At 37.4% G+C, this 26722-nt stretch overlaps 1 pseudogene across 1 annotated transcript in view; it reads right to left on the bottom strand.

Moving 5' to 3' along the window:
• Window positions 1-1442: 1442 nt before the first annotated feature.
• The window catches only part of LOC109805580 (protein NAP1-like), a 49114-nt pseudogene continuing 23834 nt past the window's right edge, over window positions 1443-26722 (bottom strand). The window contains exons 13-23 of the transcript XR_014432574.1: window positions 26393-26471; window positions 23835-24028; window positions 23313-23458; window positions 7049-7130; window positions 6783-6893; window positions 6356-6481; window positions 6154-6293; window positions 5972-6068; window positions 2996-3963; window positions 2504-2716; window positions 1443-2251 (exon numbers count right to left, since the gene is read on the bottom strand). The product of XR_014432574.1 is annotated as a protein NAP1-like (transcript). The remainder of the gene's footprint in view (window positions 2252-2503; window positions 2717-2995; window positions 3964-5971; window positions 6069-6153; window positions 6294-6355; window positions 6482-6782; window positions 6894-7048; window positions 7131-23312; window positions 23459-23834; window positions 24029-26392; window positions 26472-26722) is intronic.

Raw genomic sequence — 26722 nt, 5'->3', positions numbered from 1 at the left:
AAATTTTAATTATATAAAATATGTTTAATTGTGTTTAGAATTTAGGATTTAAAATACCAATTTTCCTTTGTTTAACTTCCCTTTAACTAAACTTGACCCTTCCACGGATCATGAGTTAAATATCAAAGTGACCAATTGAGACATGTAATTATCACATTCACATTCTAACAGCATTTCAGCAATATAACCGATTGATGGGTAATGTTGTCGTTTTTGTGTGTTATGTAGGAAGTATTTTTACAAACATCGGGTGGACATGACTCTTTGGGAGATACAAATGTTTGATTAGTTAGTAATGGTGGTCAACTCCTTTATCACACAGTAGATTACAAATAATAACAATGTATGGATCACAAATAGTCAACAAATTGAAGAGTCGCAAATTTGCCACATGTAGGATGTAAGAAGCTCAATATACAATACTAAAGACTCTTCATTCAATCTGTCGGGGAGGGGGGAATGAACGTTATTGTAACATGTTTCTCAATCCTAATACATGTATTTGGATGCTTTATATTATATAATAATAATACTATTTGGCTTATTAAAAAAAATCAATTTTCTTTTATTTTTTTTTTATCTAAAGTCACTTTATCAAATAATTACAAATTATATTTTATTTAAGAGTGACAAATCAATTCATTTATCTACCATTCATCCAAATCATTCACAAATAAATTCATCTTATCTATTCATTATAATAAAAAATAAATAATAAATTGGATCTAATCTATCTATTTATTTTTATGTATAGTTAGTGATTTATCTACTATTTTTTCAAAATTCATTGAATTACAATATAAGATGTTTATTAGATTAAGATTTTAAAAAATCATTTTGATATAAAAAAAATAAAAGTCTTGCAAATTTTAAAAAATTTATAAAATATAATGACATAAAGAAAATAAAAAAGATATTTCAAAAATAAAAATTATTTAATTTTTAAAACACTACTTTTATAGATAGATTGAATATTCATCTATGAAAAAATTGTTAATAAATGAATTGGATAAAATTTTAGTTTTAAATAAATCGGATGATTGAATTTTTATGAGTTTTATATAGATCTAAATGAATTATTTTTATGATTCATTATGATCCTCATAATAAAAATTACCTTATCCATCCATTTCTCAACCCTAATTATACTCCACAATATTTTGTATCAAATCATTTTTCATATATTTCCTCTCTACCTTCAATTCGTTCCCCTCACCCAAACAAAGATAAAAGACATGGAAGCTACTCCTACTAGCCTCAAGTAACGCAATAAATCTCGCCAGTAACGTATAATTAACCGATCCCTACTGAAGGCTACTGTAGTCGAGCGACATTTTCCATCATCAAAATCTTTAGAAACTTTAACGTGTTAGAGACATAAAGTTTGAAGGATGTGATTAGAAATGTACTATGCCTTTGTTATTTTTTATTAGACAGTGATGTAAAAACAAACTTTCGAGCAAATATCATTACTGATTGCTTAATAAGATTCAGAATACCTCTACCAACAGACTTCAAGAAAGCGATACGTTAATATTTGGCTATATGAACATTAAATAGAATGAACACCTGGTTCTCACTAAAACAGCAAGGAACTTAGTATGGCATTGATTTAAACTATCCGAGCGACTACAAAAGGACGCTTTAGTATGATATACATTTTACTACATAATATCATTACGATTATAGACAACTGATCACTAGCAGAAGGTGAATAACTTACCTGCTTCTGTTGGGTATGTATCAAACAACTCACTACTTGTACGCTAATGGACCAGATCTAGACACTGCAAACCTTGGAAGTGGACTGGGTCCAGTGCTTCCAGAAGTTGAGCCTTCAACAGATTTTACCTTGTTACGATTGGCACTGTAATCCAAAGGCCCAGAACGACGAACGTTCCTTTGCCTGTTGTCCATGCTCCTCAAGCTGCCAATATCAGCATCATAGAGGTGCTCATGGCTATGTGACCATGATCCTTTGAAGTACCCTGGATCATGGCCATAATACTGTGGTGAGCCCCCACGAGGATGACTCAAGACAGGAGAAGCATGTGCTAGCAACACCGCAGGGGAATGACGGGGTGATGCGTTCAGTATTGCCAATGGAGCGGATTGAGTATTTGAATAGTATTGGCTGTATACCGAACGGAGAATGGCATATGGAACAAGTGTTTCCAGCGAGCTTCTTGGAAGGTACGGTGAAATCTCACAAAGTTGGTCTAAGAAGATAAGCTGTGCTATGAGGTGAGATCTGTGCATAAATCAAGATGCAAAATATGTAAGAAAACTACAAAAATGAAAGATTAGTGCTTCAGATAAAACAGCAATGACACCAAATCGCAGATAAAATTCTGCTTTAATATATTGCAACATTACCTGCCTAATTAATGTGTAATTTTCACACACAAAAGAGTGTGCATAAAATATACAGTCATTAGTGTTCCACACAAAATCACACACACACACACATATATACATATATATATATATATATATATATTACCTATGTGTTTCGCTCCAAGAATCGAGAATGATATCTGCAGAGATTTTCACAAATAACTGCAGAGTGGACTTGATACTTGCTTCGGCTGACATATGACCTGATCATTCAGGATCCATTCCTTCACTAGCATGCCCATTTGTCAAAGACTGTCGATGTTGATGTTCACGTTCCAATCTAACAAACTCACTTCCAGCAATCACTGCAGAAATGCACCTGCACAGTATTATGTGGTTAGAGTGAGACAATGATACCAAAATTAGTATAAGCCGGTGACAATGAGTATTCCTGCTTCTCAAATATTAATTTACACAATGGAATCAAAATATTTAATGAATAATTTCCAAATCCAACCCTGTAGAATTACTGCATAGAATTTTATCTAAGGCATTGGACCAAGTCATAAGCATGCAAACACAAATCATCGTGAAGTATTAAACTCCATAGTGTTTACAGATACCAAGTAATCACAGCCAAAAAGATAACCATACTGACCTTGCCAGGCAATGGATATTGTTACTAAAACCCTCTGTGTCAACATTAAATGCTGTGGTGGACCAAATATTAGATGTCATGAATGTGGCAAATAAGTATGGTAACAAGCCCCATGATCCATCACTTGCACCACCAACTTCCTCCAAAATTGATCTTACCCAAATTGAATCATGATCAGTAACAACACCTGCAGTATTTGCTACTGTTCTCATTCTCTTGATTTCTTCCTTTTCTGGTACTCCATCAGGTAGATGCTTAACCACCCCAGCTAGCAATGAATGTATCAAGGGAGCACCTTCCTCAAGTATAGTACCAAAAGCCAGTGCTAGGCCAGCCTGAACACAAAAACCTATCACAGTTTCCAGATCAACTATTTGCTTCACAGAAGCTTCTCTTTCAATTCTATCACAAGCATGCAGACTGGTAGCAACTGCTTCTAGCACATCTCGGTTTGAGCGTAGAGAAGTGTCAATGCAATTTAAAAGAGCAGCTGTTTGTTCTTTTAGCATTCTGTCTAGCCTGTCTACTCCATAGCCACCAAAAATACGTACAAAAGCCTGTAATTCCCTGAGATCAGTGACTGATTCTGCAAAATATCCACCAACAGGCCTTGTACTCCTGAAGCATTTATGAATTGGAACAAACAAAATCCCAGCAACCGAAACATCCTTTATTATGTTTTCAATATACCAAATGCATACTGATTCAGTGGCTGATCCTGTATGTTGGTCTGTTGGTTTCTCAAACAAGTGCAGAGAAGAAACTGGTCCTGAAAAGGCTTCTGAAAGCAACACTTCCCGAATACCCTGAGTAATGTCCATGCTGATGTGCTGCTCTGCAAGATGCACAATGCTTATATGTCTCTTAATCAGTGATTCCAGAACAGTAGGCCGTTGAAGATCATTATCAGTTTTCAGAACACCAATCAATCTTCTTCTAAAGTTTCCAAGAATACATTCTCTCATGTACTGCACAAATAGCTTGATGTGTTAAAATAATGACAGAAGGAACGGTGTTTGGTTCAGAAACAGACAATTTGAAAGAGTGGAAATGGATGCATATAAGACTTGGTTTTCATGCACTGATTCATTACTTGAACAGGTGACAAATGCTGGATATGGATCCTCTGAATTGAGTAGTGCACTTCGAGAGTAAAGTGCAGCATTGATGAATGTTGAGGTTTATTGACATTACCCTATCTCTCTCTTTCCTTGTATATAACTGTTTCAGATTATTTTTATTAGCTGTATATACGTAATTTAGGATGCTGCTGTAAATTAAGTTATTCAATCCCTAAAATGAAGGAATTCATGATGTTATCCAATTCCTAAAATTAAATGATTGAGTTATCTCCCCATAACCATTGTTGGATTTGGATCCCCTAAACTGAACAACGCACTTCAAGAGTAAAGTGCATCACAGATAACCATTGACAAGATAATCAATAACTTCCAATTTTATAAAATACAAATATTGCGATAAGAGATCATGGATATCTGCAAATCCATTCCTTTAATCTTCTTACCAGTGAATATTATACGCACTTTGACCCTCTAAATTGGGGTTATATGCAGGAATGGGTCAACTTGTGAACCTGATTGGCCTTACCCAAATAAGAACTAAAGGTTTGGTTCAGATCACTTGATCTGTTTTACCCATCCCGATAGTGTTTGGTTCGGTCTTTGGGTTCCAAAGTTTGAAACCCAAATAACCCGAACACAATTTTTACAGCCCCAAATCACCTGACCTTTGGAAAGTTCAGCAAGAAACTGCAAGCAAAAAGTTCAGCACCAAATCACTAAACTTCGTTCTTGACACCATCACTATGAGTTCACCACTGCAATCTAAGATTGTAGTAGTATTAACAAATAAATTAGTAATTGCCTGAACTTAACACACTACAATGATAATGATTGGACATTGGTTGGAGTTAGATAATCACTTACTTTATTTATCTATTCATGTGCACATATAAAACCCTATCTAAGATTGTAGTGGTGTTAACAAATAAATTAGTAATTTCCTGGATTTATCACACTATAATGATAATGATTGGACATTGGTTGGAGTTGGATCATATAAGGTGGCGTAAAATTTAGAGTAGGGGTATAGTCAGGTTGAATTGCATCAGGTTTAGGGTGTTCAAGAGTCCAAACCATTTAAACAATACTAAGTTGGGTTGGTTTGGGTTTTTTATTTTTTTTATGGGCAACACGAACCTAACCAACCCAATAGACATGGGTCGGTTCAGGTTGGGTGATTCGTTATTATAATATAATATTGCAATCCAATTTGGATAATAAGATCATGTTAGCTAACTTGTGAATGGTGGTGTTCTGTTCTGTATGATCATGTCTTTCTCTGTTCTGTTCCAACATTGAACCCCGGGCAGTGTGGAACTAGTAGTGTTGGCTCCATGAAAGTGACAAGTGCTTTAAGAAAGCACCCAGCTACACCAGGATTTGAAGTTACACAACACGTTTTTAGTCAAAACAGGAAATGTGAATCTAAATTGGGAATTTGGACCATGTAAACAATTTTTTTTTTTTTTTTTTTGCTTTTGGAGGGGTGTTCAATATTTGAAGCAATAAAAATACAGCAAAACTCTGATTAGTTGTGGAACCCACCAAAATTTGTAATTTCCAATAAATTTCAGCCAGTAGTAAAATTAATGTTAGAGAGAGTATTGATAATATCTCTCATCATCAATATTTTGTACACTAATATCTTTATCATACTTCTACTGATTTACAATACTTCTTTCGGGATTTGTATATCAAAACAACTAAGAGTATCTTTAGTGCCTCAGTCGTTAGTTCATATTGGAGTTACACCATGCTATAAAGTTTTTTCATAAGGAGATAAGCCATACCCATTCAATTATATTTATAGATTTCTCACTAGCTAAATTTTATGCAATTGATAGCATTATCTAAACTGTTTTCAATAGATAGGTAAATCTCGAGAAGAAAAAACCTCTCTCAGTATAAAGACATGGTTTAAAACACATATAGGCTCCATATCGTTTAAAACTGAGCACAAATTGGTCAACCTCTGCATTGCAGCTTCTAACCTGTCATTAGAGAAAGTAGACATTAAAAAGCTATAATTATGTGGTTACACATACATATTTATGACAGTATAATTATGACACATACATTTTGATGGAACCATTATTTTCAGGAAAGCTCTCATGGCCAGGTAAAGGAAAACCGGCAGTTCCTTTTGGAGATTTATATGACGGAATAGAAACTCTTGACGTCTGATTCAAATATGAAGCTGCTTGCTCTGGAAGAAGCTGATGAAATCCAAAAGTTAGTTTTCAGAAATGGAGCTAACTTGTAAACTAAAAGTATTTACCTGATTTTCTAGGGCACCAAATCCTCCTTCAGAGTCAAGAATATTTATTAATCCTTCCAATCCTCCCATGATAGACTCAATCAGAGATTCAACACAAAGAACAGCATCCCTGCCAATTTTTGTAACCTGCTTGCAGCAAAATTTATAGTGATCACTCATATTATACATTTCCCACATCTTGCCATCCTTACATAACACCTAATGATCAATCAGGCAGTAGGAATCGAAAGACTGCATTGCAGTAAACATCCTGAATATTTTGCAGATCAAGTCTTCATATAAGCAAAACCAACTATCACCATAAAAAAAATAGAAGCAAAACATAGTTTTGTCACAATATGCAGTTTACGGATTCATAATTTTAGTCAATACTAGACAATTTAAAGTATAAAACTGCTGGCAAGGATCTTTTTTTTTTTTTTTTTACCTCTTCTGGCACAATTGGAGATGCACACTCTGGAAAACTACTAGCGATCCCAAGCCATGCACAACAATGTTGAGGACGTCCTTCTGGACCAAACATGGTGTTTCTAAAAACCTATTATAGGAACATAGTTGGGGTTAAAATGGAAAAGAAACTTATAGTAAATTTCAAAATTTATACCCTAAGGTTAAAGTCATAGCATATAAACTAGCCATCATTCTAGAGAAGATGAAGAAATGAATTAGGTGGGGGTGGAATATGGCACTCACAGCTGTGAGGTGTTGGTGGTAGAAATACAGCTTTCTAAGACTACCATGCTTTGAAAGTACGGATTCCAATTCATCTACACATCTGCAACAATAACATAATATAAACCATACTCCAAAAACATAATACTACATGAAGGCCCTCTAGCAGTAATATAAATAAATTATAAAAGCAGTTCATAGAAGAGAAGAGTACAAGACAGAAGATCAAAATATCCTCCAAGTACAACAAAGGACAGAAATCAGTTCCTATGAATATGTGGGTTACAAACAGTCAAACAAGCCATATGCTTTAACACACAACAAGGATACAAAATCAACTTAGTATAATATAGGGATGACAGCAAGAAATCTCCAGCAAGAAGATCTAGCATTATGCTCCTCAATTGAATATACTAACTCTCACAAAATTAAGTTCACCTGCACAAATATTTAGACTCCGTTGATAAGTTCAGGTATCGATCTAAAAAGTCTGAAGATAAATCAGTTGACCCACTTGAATGTTAAGATGGTTCTGGAAAAGTGTCTCACTCTTTCTTCATTACTTGATTAAGTATATAAAAACATACAACATAGGCTGAAAAAGGCTAAGAGCCTAGGACTGCTGAGAGCCTAGGACTGCTAATCAGACATACAAAAGAAAAATAATACTAAATACAAAAGCTTCCCTAATAAGCTACTCCAACACTCCCCCTCGAGCTGGTGCATACAATGCTCTAGATTGTATGCACCAAGCTTGGAACATAAGAACTGAATGCAAGGACCCCTCAATGATTTAGTCATAACATCTGCAAGTTGTTCCTTGGATGTGACAAATTTGGTAACAAATTCCTTAGACAACAACTTCTCTCTAACAAAATGACAGTCAACTTCTATATGTTTAGTTCTCTCATGAAATACTGGATCGGAGGCAATGTGGAGTGCAGCCTAATTATCACAATACAACTTCATGGGATGACCCTCACAAAATCTTAACTCTTGAAGAAGTTGCTTAATCCACATAAGTTCAGAGGTAATTAAGGTCATAGCACGATAGTCAGCCTCAGCACGGGATCAAGCAACAACATTTTTCTTCTTACTCTTCCAAGATATGAGATTTCCACCTAGGAACACACAGTAGCCAGTAGTGGAACGTCGGTCTATAGGACAACCAGCCCAATCAGCATCACAATAGCCAGAAATTTGGCTGTCTCCTTTGTCCTCATACAACAATCCTTGTCCCGGTGCCTTTTTGATATATCTAAGGATACGTAAAACAACATTCCAATGATCAATATGGGAGGCCTGCATGAATTGACTAACAATCCCTACTGCAAAAGAAAGATCAAGTCTTGTGATTGTGAGATAAATAAGCTTCCCAACCAATCTTCTATATCTCTCTGGGTTTGTGAATGGTTCACCTTGATCAGCCATTAACTTTTGGTTAGTATCCATAGGACTATCAATGGGCTTGCAATCCAACATGTTATCAATAGCATATTTTCTTTGTGAAATCACAATGCCCTCCTTTGATTGAGCAACCTCAATACCTAAAAAATATTTCAGATGCCCAAGGTCTTTGGTCTGGAAATGACTAATCAAATTTTTCTTCAATTGAGAGATTGTAGTTGCATCATTCCCTGTAATCACTATGTCATCAACATAAACAATCAAATAAACACATCTCTCAGGTGAAGTGTGACAATAGAACACTGAATGATCTGCTTCACTTCTTTTCAACCCAAAATTCTGCACCACATGACTAAATTTTCCGAACCAAGCTCGAGGAAATTGTTTGAGACCATAAAGGGATCTTTCTTCGCAATTTGCAAACTAAACCAGACTCCCCCTGAGCAACAAACCCAGGAGGTTGCTCCATGTAAATTTCCTCCTCCAACTCCCCATGAAGAAACGCATTTTTAATATCTAATTGGTGGAGAGGCCAATGCCGAATAGCTGCCATAGCAAGGAAGAGACGAATTGTAGGGATTTTGGCCACAGGAGAAAAGGTATCACCATAATCTAGGCCATAAATTTGAGTATATCCCTTGGCCACCAATCGGGCTTTGAGTCAATCAACTGTACCATCAGGCCCAACTTTAATGGCGTAGAGCCATCTACAACCAATTGGTTCTTTACCAGGAGGAAGTGAAACTAACTCCCAAGTGCCACTATGTTCAAGAGCTTGCATTTCAGCAATCATAGCTTGTCACCATCCAGGATGATCAAGTGCCTCATGGACATTTTTAGGAATGGTTAAAGGAGATATAGAGGAGACAAAAGAACAATATAAGGGAGATAATCGATGATAACTCAAAATTATAGATAGGATGAGGGTTCCGAGTCGAACGAATACCTTTGCGAAGGGCAATTGGCCAGCCTGAACTATCATCACTAGGACCTGTAGTAGGGGGACTTGATGGCGAAGGAGATGAAACTAGTGGTTCTTCAGGTAGTGTCGAATCAATTTGTCGAGTTCGACACTGATATATGAGAAGAGGAGATGGAGTATCTAGAATTGATCTATTTGTGGACAAGGTGGGTTGAGTGACCTCTTGATTAGGAGCTAAAGGTTGAAGTGGTATGGACAGATGGGAAGAGACAGGTAGAACCTGTTGGATTGTCATATAATCATTTGTAGAAGATAAGAAAAAAAGAGTTTGTTCAAAGAAGGTGACATCAACAAACATGTAAAATTTTTTGGTCTTTGGGGAGTAACACTTGTACCCTTTCTGGAGACGAGAATAGCTTAGAAAAACACATTTAATAGCTCTAGCCGATAACTTATCCAAACCAGGGGAGACATCATGGACAAAACATGTACACCCAAAGACTCTAGGTGAGACATGAAACAAGGGTTCCTTTGGAAAGATAATCGAGTAAGGAATTTTATTCTCAAGAGAAGAAGATGGCATTCTGTTTATTAGAAAACAGGCTATAAGAATTGCATCACCCCAATGATGTACAGGAACATTTGCATTGAGCATCAAGGTGCGTGCAATCTCTACAAGGCGTCTATTTTTTCTTTCTGCTATTCCATTTTGTTGGGGTGTGTGTGGACATGTAGACTGATGTAAAATACCTTGTGAGGATAAAAAGGAAAATAATTCAAAGGAGAAATATTCTTTGGCATTGTCACTTCTAAAAATTTTGATTGTTTTTCCAAATTGGTTCTTAATTTCATTAAAGAAAGAAACAAATATAGACAAAAGTTCAGAACAATCTTTCATTAAGTACACCCAAGTACATCGAGAAAATTCATCAATAAAGGTTACAAAATATCTGAAACCAAAAGATGTTACATGGCTTGGACCCCAAATGTCAAAGTGAATGGTGGTAAAAACTGAGTCACATCTTTTTTCAGTTTGTTTGGGAAAGGATGATCTAACATGTATGCCTAGTTGACATGACTCAACCCAACTCTTCCAATGTTTTGAGACTAGGAACTAAGAGTTTCAACTTGGACAAACTCGGATGACCCAAACGATCATGCAGAAGCTTAGGTGGAAAAACAACAACAAAAGATGCAGATGGTTGCATTCTGAAATAGTAAAGACCACCAAATTCATGTCTTACGCCAATCATCCTGCTCGTACCACGTTCTTGAATGACACAAGATTCAACATTAAAAGTTAATGAATAGTTTAAGGATTTAGTTAATTGACTTAAAGAGATTAAATTGAAAGGACAATTAGGGACAAATAAAACAGATTTTGATTTTAAATTTAACATGGGAGAAAGTGAAACTTGACCAATTCCTTTGGGAACAATTTTGGATCCATCTGCTAAGGTAATAAGATGGGGTGATTTACGAGAGGACATGGACGAGAATAGAGAATCATTACCAGCTATGTGATCAGAGGCACCTAAAGTAATGATCCATGGACTTTGACTTGCAGTTAATTGAGAAATACAGGCTGTAAAAATAGTAGGGGTAGAGGAAGATTGAGCTTGACTCATAGCTTTCCATTGAAGATATTCTTGATAATCATTTTCAAGAATCTTCCTATCAACCCTTTCTAATTGATCAGACTTGGATAGATTTGCTGTCTTTTTCTGGAAAACCATGGAGAGAGTAACAATTCTCTTGAATGTGACCCATCCTTTTGCAGTAGGAACATTGAGGATGACCACTTCTACCCCCTCTTCCTCGGTTTCCACGACCACCTCTTCCCCTGGAAGAGATCATAACAGAAGCTTCAACAATGACAGTAAAATTTTCGCTCTTGGCTTCAGTTGGAACTCGGAGTAGTCTAGTAACTAGGTTGTCCATTGAGGGAATTTCATGACCGGTCAGGAATTGATCACGAACATGATTAAAATCTTAATGCGATCTTCGTAAAATCATTACCATATATAGCCTATCAAGTTTTTTCTTCATTCCTTCCAATGACTCATCATCAAGAAACAATTTTAGTTCTTCCACAGCAGCTTGAGCTTCAGCCACATGAGAAACCATTGTTAGGCAACTGGCATTAAAAGAGAGAATAAAAGGATAGAAGAGAGAAATAAACAATACTAAGAGTATTTGTTTTTGGTGTGTCTTAAACCTTACAAGGTGCCTCTATATATATAGCATAAGGAAGAGGCAAGCATTACAAACTAAGTGATGTGGGACTTAATAAGTAAGTTAAACTAAACAATGTGGGACTACTTCAATTTTAGAACTTAGACTACACACTTAACAATTCTCCCACTTGGAGTCTGAGTTCTAGTTAGCTTCCTTGTAAGCATCGAGTTCATATGCTCCTTCGCCTAGTGCAGCTTTCTTTATCTTCAATTATCCCTGAAGACCAGCTGAGGTAATGCAGAGCCTCAGCTTGTCAGTTGTAACAGTCTTAGTTAGCATATCTGCTGGATTTTCTGATCCTGAAATCTTCAGCAGAGATAATTCTTCATCATTTATCAATTCTCTAATGAAATGATATCTTAATTGAATGTGCTTGCATCTAGAATGGAAGACAGGATTCTTCGCAAGACATATAGCACTCTGAGTGTCACTGAACAATGGAGCATTCTTTTGTTCTTTCCCTAATTCACTGAGAAAGTTCTTTAGCCAGATCATCTCCTTGGCTGCTTCTGAGATAGCTATGTACTCAGCTTCGGTAGTTGAGAGAGCAACTCTATTCTGAAGCTTAGACTTCCAACTCACTGCAGTTCTCCCCAAGGTGAAAATGTAACCAGTGGTGCTTTTTCTAGTGTCCAAATCTCCTCCCAAATCTGCATCAGAGAACCCTTGTAAAGTGAAATTACCTCTTTTGAAGAGCAAATTTATTCCTGAAGTACCCTTCAGATATCTTAATATCCACTTTACACCTTCCCAATGCTTCTTCCCGGGATTCGATAGGAATCGACTGACAACTCCAACAGCATGTGCTATGTCAGGTCTGGTGCACACCATGGCATACATTAAGCTCCCAACTGCTGATGCATATGGTACTCTTGACATGTGGTCCTTTTCTTCAACTGTCTCTGGAGATTGCTTCTTTGAGAGCTTCATGTGAGTTCCCAAAGGGGTGTTCCTGATTTTGGCATCTCCAACATTAAATCTGTCAAGAAGCTTTTCTATGTATTTCTCTTGAGACAACTTCAAGACTCCTTCTAGTCTGTTTCTAGAAATCCTCATGCCAAGAATTTGTTTAGCTGGACCAAGATCCTTCATCTCGAAGTGGTCTGTCAATTGCTGCTTTAGCCTGTTAATTTCTGTCATATTTGGCCCTGCAATTAGCATGTCATCAACATATAGAGCAAGGATAATATAACTGTTAACATATTTCTTAACATAACAGCAATGATCCATGTCACATCTGCTAAATCCTGAGTTTTGCATAAACTCATTAAATTTTTTGTACCACTGCCTTGGTGCTTGTTTCAAGCCATACAAGCTTTTATGAAGCTTGCATACAAGATTTTCCTTGCCTGAAACTTTAAAACCTTCTGGCTGAGTCATATAAATATCTTCATCTAAATCTCCATGCAAGAATGCAGTTTTAACATCTAACTGCTCCAAATGAAGATTCTCTGCAGCAACAATGCTCAGTATGACTCTGATGGTAGTCATTTTTACAACTGGAGAGAAAATCTCTGTGAAGTCAATTCCTGGTTTCTGCTGAAATCCTTTGACCACAAGTCTCGCCTTGTATCTTTTTCTGCCATCAGATTCTTCCTTCAGCCTGTAAACCCACTTGTTTTGTAGAGCCATCTTTCCTTCTGGCAATTCAGTTAACGACCAAGTACCATTCTTTTGAAGAGATGTCATCTCATCCTTCATTGCTAACTCCCACTTGACAGAATCATTCCCCTGTATAGCCTCATCGAAGTATTCTGGCTCACCAGCATCAGTCAACAATAAATAGTGCAATGAAGGAGAATACCTTTCTGGTGCAACTGAAACTCTGCAGGATCTTCTCAAAGGAGGAGATGCTGGTTCTGATTCAACCTCTATATCTGTACTCTGGCTTCTGTTACGTCGCTTTCTGAAATTTCTTCAAGTTCTACTTTCTCAGAAGGCTCTGGCAACTTGTCTGTATCAATAGATTCTGCAGAAAATCTATCCTTATAAAATAGATTCTCATTAAAAGTGACATTCCTGCTTCTGATGATTTTCTTGTTTTGGTCATCCCAAAATCTGTAGAATTACATGTCAGAACCATAACCAATAAAATAACACTTTCTGGCCTTGGGATCCAATTTGTCTCTACTATCAGAGTCTATCAAAACATATGACACGCAGCCAAATACTCTTAAATGTGAAAGATTTACCTCCTTCCCAGACCATACCTCTTCAGGCAATTGATAACCCAAAGGAACTGATGGTCCTCTATTTATGAGATATGCTGCTGTGTTGATTGCATCTGCCCAAAACACCTTAGGCAAGCCCGATTGGATCCGCATGCACCTAGCCCTCTCGTTCAATGTTCTATTCATTCTTTCTGCAACACCGTTTTGTTCTGGTGTTCCTGGTATTGTCTTGATCATTCTGATCCCATGTTCTGAACAGAAGTTCTTGAATTCGTGGCTATTATACTCTCCACCATTGTCAGATTTCAGACTTTTCAACTTTAAACCTGTCTGATTTTCAACTTCTGTTTTCCATCTTTTAAACACAGAAAACACGTCAGATTTATTTTTGAGAAAATAAACCCATACCTTTCTCGTAGCATCATCGATAAAGGTGACATAATAGCATGAGCCTCCAAGAGATTTCACTGGAGCTGGCCCCCAAACATCTGTATGCACCAATTCAAGCCTTTCTGTTTTCAGTGTCTTTCCTTGCCTTGAGAAACTAATTTTTCTCTGTTTTCCCAAGATACAGTGTTCACAAGTGCCGACATCTACGTGCTTTAGTTTTGATAACTTACCCTTTGTCGCCATTAGCTTCATTCCTTTCTCACTCATGTGCCCAAGTCTTTGGTGCCACAAGAATGAATTATTGGCAGCCTCAGTAACTGCTATCATGTTCTCATCTGCAACCATGTAAAGTGACCCTCGCTTCTTTCCACGAGCGACAATGAGATTGCCTTTCTTGACTTTCCATGCTCCATCTCCAAAAGTGGTTTCGTGCCCTTCATCATCCAGCTGCCCTACAGATATTAAATTTCTTTTTAAGGCAGGGATATGTCTGACATTTTTCAGTGTCCAATGGCTCCCACTTGAGGTCCTGATGGCAATATCTCCTTTTCCAACAATATTCAGAGGTTTGCCATCTGCAAGGTAAACCTTTCCAAACTTTCCAGAAACATAGTTAGTCAACAATTCATTAGAAGGAGTGGTGTGGAATGACGCACCTGAGTCCATAATCCATGACTCAATAGGACTATCTAGGCTGCAGATTAATGCATCGTCTATCTCGTCAGTTGCTGCATTTGCGGATTCATCATCATCACGTTTCTTGTGATTCTTGTTTTTCTTCGGAGCTTTGCATTGATTGGTAAAGTGACCTCTCTTGTCACAATTCCAACAAACAATGTCATTCCGGAATTTTGGTTGACCTTTAGCTCTTGACTTTGATCTTCCTCGGCTGTTATAACCTTTTTGAGTGGTTCTTCCTCTACTTTCAGTATTTAATGCTGAACTGGAAGTAGAACTGGAAGGTTCCTCGGAATCTCTCCTGCGAACATCTTCGCTCAAGATCAGGTCGCGAATGTCGTTGAGCTTCAACTTGTTATCCCTTGCAGAACTGCTGACTGCAGTAACAGTTGCAGCCCAACTTTCCGGTAATGATGACAATAGTATCAATGCCTTCACCTCATCTTCAAATTTGATTTGTACTGACTCTAACATAGCAAGAATAGTGTTAAAATCATTAATATGATTAATCACAAGGTTACCTTCTCCCATCTTAAGGTTGAACAACCGACGCATTATGTGTACTTTGTTGGCTGCAGATGGTTTCTCATACATGTCTGATAGTGTCTTCATCAGACTTGCAGTTGTCTTCTCATTGACGATGTTGAACGCGACATTCTTGGCCAATGTCAGCCTGATCACGCCAAGAGCCTGTCGATCTAGCAAGTTCCACTCTTCCTGTTTCATATCGTCTGGCTTCTCCCCTATTAAGGGTTGATATATTGCTCGGCTTCTGGAAGATGCAGATAGAGGATTATCTGTATCAAAAGAAGTTATATCAACCCTTAATAGGGGAGAAGCCAGACGATATGAAACAGGAAGAGTGGAACTTGCTAGATCGACAGGCTCTTGGCGTGATCAGGCTGACATTGGCCAAGAATGTCGCGTTCAACATCGTCAATGAGAAGACAACTGCAAGTCTGATGAAGACACTATCAGACATGTATGAGAAACCATCTGCAGCCAACAAAGTACACATAATGTGTCGGTTGTTCAACCTTAAGATGGGAGAAGGTAACCTTGTGATTAATCATATTAATGATTTTAACACTATTCTTGCTATGTTAGAGTCAGTACAAATCAAATTTGAAGATGAGGTGAAGGCATTGATACTATTGTCATCATTACCGGAAAGTTGGGCTGCAACTGTTACTGCAGTCAGCAGTTCTGCAAGGGATAACAAGTTGAAGCTCAACGACATTCGCGACCTGATCTTGAGCGAAGATGTTCGCAGGAGAGATTCCGAGGAACCTTCCAGTTCTACTTCCAGTTCAGCATTAAATACTGAAAGTAGAGTAAGAACCACTCAAAAAGGTTACAACAGCCGAGGAAGATCAAAGTCAAGAGCTAAAGGTCAACCAAAATTCCGGAATGACATTGTTTGTTGGAATTGTGACAAGAGAGGTCACTTTACCAATCAATGCAAAGCTCCGAAGAAAAACCAGAATCACAAGAAGCGTGATGATGATGAATCCGCAAATGCAGCAACTGACGAGATAGACGATGCATTAATCTGCAGCCTAGATAGTCCTATTGAGTCATGGATTATGGACTCAGGTGCGTCATTCCACACCACTCCTTCTAATGAATTGTTGACTAACTATGTTTCTGGAAAGTTTGGAAAGGTTTACCTTGCAGATGGCAAACCTCTGAATATTGTTGGAAAAGGAGATATTGCCATCAGGACCTCAAGTGGGAGCCATTGGACACTGAAAAATGTCAGACATATCCCTGCCTTAAAAAGAAATTTAATATCTGTAGGGCAGCTGGATGATGAAGGGCACGAAACCACTTTTGGAGATGGAGCATGGAAAGTCAAGAAAGGCAATCTCATTGTCGCTCGTGGAAAGAAGCGAGGGTCACTTTACATGGTTGCAGATGAGAACATGATAGCAGTTACTGAGGCTGCCAATAATTCATTCTTGTGGCACCAAAGACTTGGGCACATGAGTGAGAAAGGAATGAAGCTAATGGCGACAAAGGGTAAGTTATCAAAACTAAAGCACGTAGATGTCGGCACTTGTGAACACTGTATCTTGGGAAAACAGAGAAAAATTAGTTTCTCAAGGCAAGGAAAGACACTGAAAACAGAAAGGCTTGAATTGGTGCATACAGATGTTTGGGGGCCAGCTCCAGTGAAATCTCTTGGAGGCTCATGCTATTATGTCACCTTTATCGATGATGCTACGAGAAAGGTATGGGTTTATTTTCTCAAAAATAAATCTGACGTGTTTTCTGTGTTTAAAAGATGGAAAACAGAAGTTGAAAATCAGACAGGTTTAAAGTTGAAAAGTCTGAAATCTGACAATGGTGGAGAGTATAATAGCCACGAATTCAAGAACTTCTGTTCAGAACATGGGATCAGAATGATCAAGACAATACCAGGAACACCAGAACAAAACGGTGTTGCAGAAAGAATGAATAGAACATTGAACGAGAGGGCTAGGTGCATGCGGATCCAATCGGGCTTGCCTAAGGTGTTTTGGGCAGATGCAATCAACACAGCAGCATATCTCATAAATAGAGGACCATCAGTTCCTTTGGGTTATCAATTGCCTGAAGAGGTATGGTCTGGGAAGGAGGTAAATCTTTCACATTTAAGAGTATTTGGCTGCGTGTCATATGTTTTGATAGACTCTGATAGTAGAGACAAATTGGATCCCAAGGCCAGAAAGTGTTATTTTATTGGTTATGGTTCTGACATGTAATTCTACAGATTTTGGGATGACCAAAACAAGAAAATCATCAGAAGCAGGAATGTCACTTTTAATGAGAATCTATTTTATAAGGATAGATTTTCTGCAGAATCTATTGATACAGACAAGTTGCCAGAGCCTTCTGAGAAAGTAGAACTTGAAGAAATTTCAGAAAGCGACGTAACAGAAGCCAGAGTACAGATATAGAGGTTGAATCAGAACCAGCATCTCCTCCTTTGAGAAGATCCTGCAGAGTTTCAGTTGCACCAGAAAGGTATTCTCCTTCATTGCACTATTTATTGTTGACTGATGCTGGTGAGCCAGAATACTTCGATGAGGCTATACAGGGGAATGATTCTGTCAAGTGGGAGTTAGCAATGAAGGATGAGATGACATCTCTTCAAAAGAATGGTACTTGGTCGTTAACTGAATTGCCAGAAGGAAAGATGGCTCTACAAAACAAGTGGGTTTACAGGCTGAAGGAAGAATCTGATGGCAGAAAAAGATACAAGGCGAGACTTGTGGTCAAAGGATTTCAGCAGAAACCAGGAATTGACTTCACAGAGATTTTCTCTCCAGTTGTAAAAATGACTACCATCAGAGTCATACTGAGCATTGTTGCTGCAGAGAATCTTCATTTGGAGCAGTTAGATGTTAAAACTGCATTCTTGCATGGAGATTTAGATGAAGATATTTATATGACTCAGCCAGAAGGTTTTAAAGTTTCAGGCAAGGAAAATCTTGTATGCAAGCTTCATAAAAGCTTGTATGGCTTGAAACAAGCACCAAGGCAGTGGTACAAAAAATTTAATGAGTTTATGCAAAACTCAGGATTTAGCAGATGTGACATGGATCATTGCTGTTATGTTAAGAAATATGTTAACAGTTATATTATCCTTGCTCTATATGTTGATGACATGCTAATTGCAGGGCCAAATATGACAGAAATTAACAGGCTAAAGCAGCAATTGACAGACCACTTCGAGATGAAGGATCTTGGTCCAGCTAAACAAATTCTTGGCATGAGGATTTCTAGAAACAGACTAGAAGGAGTCTTGAAGTTGTCTCAAGAGAAATACATAGAAAAGCTTCTTGACAGATTTAATGTTGGAGATGCCAAAATCAGGAACACCCCTTTGGGAACTCACATGAAGCTCTCAAAGAAGCAATCTCCAGAGACAGTTGAAGAAAAGGACCACATGTCAAGAGTACCATATGCATCAGCAGTTGGGAGCTTAATGTATGCCATGGTGTGCACCAGACCTGACATAGCACATGCTGTTGGAGTTGTCAGTCGATTCCTATCGAATCCCGGGAAGAAGCATTGGGAAGGTGTAAAGTGGATATTAAGATATCTGAAGGGTACTTCAGGAATAAATTTGCTCTTCAAAAGAGGTAATTTCACTTTACAAGGGTTCTCTGATGCAGATTTGGGAGGAGATTTGGACACTAGAAAAAGCACCACTGGTTACATTTTCACCTTGGGGAGAACTGCAGTGAGTTGGAAGTCTAAGCTTCAGAATAGAGTTGCTCTCTCAACTACCGAAGCTGAGTACATAGCTATCTCAGAAGCAGCCAAGGAGATGATCTGGCTAAAGAACTTTCTCAGTGAATTAGGGAAAGAACAAAAGAATGCTCCATTGTTCAGTGACACTCAGAGTGCTATATGTCTTGCGAAGAATCCTGTCTTCCATTCTAGATGCAAGCACATTCAATTAAGATATCATTTCATTAGAGAATTGATAAATGATGAAGAATTATCTCTGCTGAAGATTTCAGGATCAGAAAATCCAGCAGATATGCTAACTAAGACTGTTACAACTGACAAGCTGAGGCTCTGCATTACCTCAGCTGGTCTTCAGGGATAATTGAAGATAAAGAAAGCTGCACTAGGCGAAGGAGCATATGAACTCGATGCTTACAAGGAAGCTAACTAGAACTCAGACTCCAAGTGGGAGAATTGTTAAGTGTGTAGTCTAAGTTCTAAAATTGAAGTAGTCCCACATTGTTTAGTTTAACTTACTTATTAAGTCCCACATCACTTAGTTTGTAATGCTTGCCTCTTCCTTATGCTATATATATAGAGGCACCTTGTAAGGTTTAAGACACACCAAAAACAAATACTCTTAGTATTGTTTATTTCTCTCTTCTATCCTTTTATTCTCTCTTTTAATGCCAGTTGCCTATATTATCCTTGCTCTATATGTTGATGACATGCTAATTGCAGGGCCAAATATGACAGAAATTAACAGGCTAAAGCAGCAATTGACAGACCACTTCGAGATGAAGGATCTTGGTCCAGCTAAACAAATTCTTGGCATGAGGATTTCTAGAAACAGACTAGAAGGAGTCTTGAAGTTGTCTCAAGAGAAATACATAGAAAAGCTTCTTGACAGATTTAATGTTGGAGATGCCAAAATCAGGAACACCCCTTTGGGAACTCACATGAAGCTCTCAAAGAAGCAATCTCCAGAGACAGTTGAAGAAAAGGACCACATGTCAAGAGTACCATATGCATCAGCAGTTGAGACCTTAATGTATGCCATGGTGTGCACCAGACCTGACATAGCACATGCTGTTGGAGTTGTCAGTCGATTCCTATCGAATCCCGGGAAGAAGCATTGGGAAGGTGTAAAGTGGATATTAAGATATCTGAAGGGTACTTCAGGAATAAATTTGCTCTTCAAAAGAGGTAATTTCACTTTACAAGGGTTCTCTGATGCAGATTTGGGAGGAGATTTGGACACTAGAAAAAGCACCACTGGTTACATTTTCACCTTGGGAAGAACTGCAGTGAGTTGGAAGTCTAAGCTTCAGAATAGAGTTGCTCTCTCAACTACCGAAGCTGAGTACATAGCTATCTCAGAAGCAGCCAAGGAGATGATCTGGCTAAAGAACTTTCTCAGTGAATTAGGGAAAGAACAAAAGAATGCTCCATTGTTCAGTGACAGTCAGAGTGCTATATGTCTTGCGAAGAATCCTGTCTTCCATTCTAGATGCAAGCACATTCAATTAAGATATCATTTCATTAGAGAATTGATAAATGATGAAGAATTATCTCTGCTGAAGATTTCAGGATCAGAAAATCCAGCAGATATGCTAACTAAGACTGTTACAACTGACAAGCTGAGGCTCTGCATTACCTCAGCTGGTCTTCAGGGATAATTGAAGATAAAGAAAGCTGCACTAGGCGAAGGAGCATATGAACTCGATGCTTACAAGGAAGCTAACTAGAACTCAGACTCCAAGTGGGAGAATTGTTAAGTGTGTAGTCTAAGTTCTAAAATTGAAGTAGTCCCACATTGTTTAGTTTAACTTACTTATTAAGTCCCACATCACTTAGTTTGTAATGCTTGCCTCTTCCTTATGCTATATATATAGAGGCACCTTGTAAGGTTTAAGACACACCAAAAACAAATACTCTTAGTATTGTTTATTTCTCTCTTCTATCCTTTTATTCTCTCTTTTAATGCCAGTTGCCTAACAACCATATCATGACTAGTTTGTCTCAAAGAGGCTAATTTTTGTGCAGCATCATATAGCCTTTGAATGTCATTAGCATAGATATTTTGAGCCTTCTTCCAAAAAGAGCAACAAGTTTTAAAGGCTCTAAGTGTTCCCAATATATTAGGTTCCACAGATTGCCACAATACAGCACATAACTGAAAATCAACTTTCTTCCACTAAGCTTTATTCTCTATTGACCCCTCAATGTCTTCCTTTTCTAGGTGGTCATGGTGTCCCATTTAACTTTTCTGTAGTAATAGTAGGTTTACCAACAATAGCAAGAGCAAGGCCTAAAGAAGCCATGGGAGAAGAAGAAAACCGGAAATAGAGACAAAGAGAAGAAGAAGAACAGTGACCGCTACCCAAACGACCAATTGGAACAATACACTGAGGTTCGAAACAGACCCAGAAAGCTTAGGCGAGCACAACAGTGGCGGACGTGGAGACTTTGATGCACTCAAAAGCAACAGGGTTGGGTCGTGCTCAACGAGGCGCACCAAACCCTAAGTTCGCCAAAAAATTTGGTCGCCGGCGGACGGCAGCCGACAGCGGATGACAGAGCGGGATCGGACCCTCTTAGAATAAAGGATTTAAGCCTAACTCAACCCTACAAAACCGGCTTGTAAGGTGAGGGTTGCTTTCCACTTATATACTATTCAATTGCCTAATCTCTAGTCGATGTGGGACTTGGATTTTTCCCAATACACCCCCTAATGTCCAACATTATTGGGCTTGGTATGTGGATAAATGGTGGGTGACCCTTTTAATGATCTAGGATTGGCGGGACTTGGGTTTTTCCCAATACACCCTCTCACGTCCAGCACTATTGGGCTTGGTACGTAGATAAATGGTGAGTGGCCCATTTTTAAGAATCTAGGATAGCTCTGATACCATCTTAGAATAATGGATTTAAGCCTAACTCAACCCTACAAAGTCGGCTTGTAAGGTGAGGGTTGCCTAATCTCTAGTCGATGTGGGACTTGGGTTTTTCCCAATAGACCCGCTCTGCTACCAACTTGAATGTTAAGATGGTTCTGGAAAAGTGTCTCACTCTTTCTTCATTACTTGATTAAGTATATAAAAACATACAACATAGGCCGAAAAAGGCTAAGAGCCTAGGATTGCTGAGAGCCTAGGACTGCTAATCAAACATACAAAAGAAAAATAATACTAATACAAAAGCTTCCCTAATAGGCTATTCCAACAGACCCCAAAGAAAGAAACAGATTGATAAAGGGAAAGCACAGAGCTTGGCAGGAACTTTGCAGCGCTGTGGAATGGCAAGACAGGTGTCAGGTCAGCTGATAAACAGGGTAGCCAAAATTTGAGATTTTACTGAGGACCGGTGAGGAGAGTTAAGATCATAAATTACAGGTTTGTACAATAAATCATAAGATCCAACAAAATTCTTATAAACATTTGATCAGACTCTCATAAGTCACAAATAACTACTTAAACATAAGAAAATACCAAACACCAAGTTCTTAACGAGTGCCAAGGCATAAAACTTAAACACCAGAATTAATTAGTGGAATTCAAGAATCTGGTAATCTAAGCAGCAGAGCTTGGGTGTGAAGAAATTTTCAGTTCTGTTCAGCACAGTTAGGCTTCCCCTTCCCTATACCAGTGAGACAGACACAGAAGAGAAGAGGAGAATAGAGAACCCAGCAGCTTGCAAAAGATAGCTGCAGAAGAGAAGAGGAGAAACGGAGAACCAACCACCAAGCAAATAAAGGTGCAGAAGAGTTGGAACAATGGAGAATAATCGGGCAGCACAGCAGTCCAGTGCGAGGTGTTTCAGGTGTGAACAAAAATGGCCAAATTGGGGTTAATTTTGGCTGATTTAAGGTTTTCAGGAGCACAGTATTTTGGGTCACAGGTCAGAAAACATCAACACAAACTTAGGCAGAGACATAGTAACATTGCACAATACCACGATCTGGTGCAGCAATCTCACCAAATTCTAATTCTGATTGAGATTGTGATCACAACACTCAAGATCATAAAATCATGCGATCTTACACAAAAGATTGCGACTACCATGGTAAACCCTTTTTTCTCTTTTTTATGCTTTTCATGCTAAATGAGGGGAAAACAGAGAAAAGGGGATTAAATATCCCATGCTATTTCCTCCCCAGACCAAAATACAACTCTCAAGATTAATTTTTTGATTATTGAATCACTCAAAAGAGTACCATTACAGCATAGGTTAGCAAATCAAAATTGGGGATAAAAACCTGGACCAATTGTAAGCAGCATTCCCTTCTGATAATAATCCTTCTTTGCCAGTGGAAACTGTAGCTTTCTCCAAGTGCCTAATGTTTATAGATGAGCGTGAAGATGTGACTATCAATAAAATTGATAGCCAATCCTTTCGAAAATCCTGAAAATAGTATTAGTAAGTGTTAAGTGCACTAAGAAATTGGGTTGTCTAGAACTTGAAAAGAACAAATAAAAAATGACGAAGAAAAACTAGAAACTAATGTTCTGACACTAAGAGCTATACAAACATACAACCTTTGCATGCATTAGCACACTAGCATAACTTCTGAAATTTTTTCTTCTTTACCATACCAATGAATTCATTAATAAGCAAATCATGTGCCCAAGTTATATTGAATGAAGCAGCAACTTAATTATGATTATTAGCTCAATGCAAGTATATTTATATAAAAGTTCATAATGAACTCTAATCCAAAAAGCACATACGTCCCACATTCAAGATATAAGAAAATGGCAAGTATAGATGTCTCACGTACGGACAGATCACAGGTGATAGCAGATATATTTTCACCCTGGGGTTTAGGCAAGTTTTCAAGGTGGTGAACAATCTGCTGAAGAAGTCCTTTCAAGCTAGCATCAATATCAAGAGCCACCATTCCAGGGGTTCCTAGTAAAAACCGAATTCTTTTGGCACAGGATGAAAGATATGACAATGAGTAACCTCGAATTGCTGCATTAAGATGAAACAACATTTAACAACCAAAACATCCATGCAAAAAGTAAATTAAAGGGAAAAGAAATGCAAGTGTAGCAACTGACTCTTGTACATAAAGCACACAGTATTGACTACAATCAGAAAAAAAATAAAATAAAACATTTTCTAATTCAAAGCAGGGATCATTTATTAATTCAAATCAGGGATCATATATTAGTTACATTCAAGCTCAGGAAATTATTTTCACCAAACTACATATCTTTTTCATATTCCACAGCTACGATACTAGAGATTTCTCACAATTCTATCATCTAGAGATTATGACTCTTGACCAGCAGCCAAAGGCTTCACAAATGTGTATATCGATAATCTTTTTACAATATGCACCGGTGCTGCAGCTACCATGGACATTGAAGTTCTCCCACTGTAGAACTTTAGTTTAAAGAGAAAGGGTGAGTTCCCCCACTATAGAATTTTTATTGGTTCATTATAAAGGTTATGCTAAATTGGAGGAGGCCAAAAGCATAAACCTTATGATTGTGTATAAATGCAATAAAATCATTTTGTGCACTTGGTTAGAGCACAATGCTCACATCTTTAAGGGTGTGCATTGCCACTAAAAAGAAACTGCTAACAAGGCTGTATCTGTATATGATAAGATTATATATGAAATGTAATTAAGTAGGATTATGATTGTAATTACTGTAATAAGGGGTTTGACTATGTACAATTTAAATTCGTGATTTGTTTCCTTATTTCCTTACATATGGTAGCCTCATTAGGATCTATTTATTTGTATCAATTTTCTACATTTCAATCAACAAAAATAATTTAGTCTTTCTTTCTCTCTATTTTCAAGTTGGTATTGTGGAGAAAAGATAAACACTAGAAACAAGGGTTGAATAGTGTGTATTAAATACTCATGTTTTTTGTAATAAAGTAGTAATGCTAGTCAGATGAAGTACGAAAGGCAGTCAGATGGAGCATTGGGTAGGTATTTTTACACTGGTTCGTCACAACCATCAAGTCAACATTCAGTTCTCAATTCAACCAGATTGAGTCCCACTATTTTTAAACAAAGATACAAGTTTTCTTTCAACAAACCATTTCTGACTAAACTCTAAGTATTCTTTGACTTGCATTTTCAAGTAACTACACAAGTATTGTTTCAACAACAAGTCTTTCCAAGCTTAACAACCAAGTATTCTTTTACACTCAAGTTTCTCCAAGCTCAAAACAAATATTTTTTTACGAACAAATCTCTCCAGGTTCAACCTTATAATAATAGTTATGAAGGTTACAAAAATGTTATCATCATCTCATTTAGACGTTATACAACCAATACAGTACAATAAGCTTTGTACAAGAAAGAATAAAGTATATACACATATAATTTATAGAGTGTGTCTCTTTTGAATATGTCTCTCCACTTCTTTCTTTCTTAGCTACAAACCTTCTTATATAGTAGGTTTGGAGAAGATGACCGTAGCAATATTTTGAGTCTAACTCATAAGTTTGCTTCATTTATCTTCATTGTCCTTATAATGGTAGGTAATTGTTTGACTCATTTAATGCGAGTATTAAATGCATTTCACCAAATGATACCTCTCATCTGATCAAAGAGGTTACTAATCAACTTTTCATACCAAACGAAGCTGGCAAAAGTAATGCCAGTGCAAAGCGGCTATAGCTGTGACTTTATCTACTTTTCTTCATGATTTCAGGAATCTTGGTTCTAACGAAAAACATGGTTCTTCTCTTTAATAGATTTGTGAGTTCTAAGATGGCTTTGTGGTTCAATTTGCTAAGGAATGAAGCATTCAATACAAACTTTGTCGTTAGTCTCAAATAAATAATAAGCATTTAATATATACGTGACAGACTGTATGTTTCGTCTGATTCACATCGTCTTATACATAATTTGTGACTTATACTTTATTTGCTAAGCATTTTTAAAGATATTTTTGAAGACGTTTTTAAAGGCATTTTCTCTTATAAAAGTATTTTGTTTGTTAACATTAAAACTTTAAAGCTTGAGGGATCTAAGATAGTCTTTTGACTTAACAGGTATCAAAGCTCCTAATCTTAGAGGGCTCTGCTCCCACATTCAAACCCTATCTGCCTTCATTATAGGAACGTTTTGGCATCCTTAGTGTGCCCTTAGAAGTAAGTGCATGCCACTAAGTGAATAATCTAATCATGATCTAAACTACCCAAATATTCCATAATAAAGGCGAATAACATCAAATCATATTAAAATCTGATTTTGATATCAGCAACCTAACATTAAATTTAAATTTAAATAAAAGTACATTCAGTTGTTAAAAGGTATCATGTTCGCTATCTGAGATAAATCATTATACATAAAGTTAATCTAACCTGCAATGTATTTGCGTACCAAGCAACATAAATGATCCATTCCATCTAACACAAATCCAATTGTTGGGTCATTTGGATCCTGGAAATATGATTATGAAATTTCAAGTCAACCACCTTATCAATATATTCAAACTAACTACACAGTAAAAGAAAATTATAAAGCATGCAATAAGAGCTTTTCACCCAACAACCCTTTATCAAACAAGTTAACAAATTAGGGCATTTTTAAAACCATTCACCAACACATCTATTACTATTAGATGACAATTTTTTTTCTTGGCATGTTACGGTCTCCATATCAAATTTTAATCTTTCCCTTTTCTCCTCTCT

The sequence above is a fragment of the Cajanus cajan genome, chromosome 3 (assembly GCF_000230855.2).
Source record: "Cajanus cajan strain Asha chromosome 3, NIPB_CcT2T_4, whole genome shotgun sequence".
In the NCBI taxonomy this organism is placed as follows: Eukaryota; Viridiplantae; Streptophyta; class Magnoliopsida; order Fabales; family Fabaceae; genus Cajanus; species Cajanus cajan.
The sequence above is the reverse complement of the archived record's forward strand: the minus strand, read 5'-3'. Positions and strand labels throughout refer to the sequence as shown.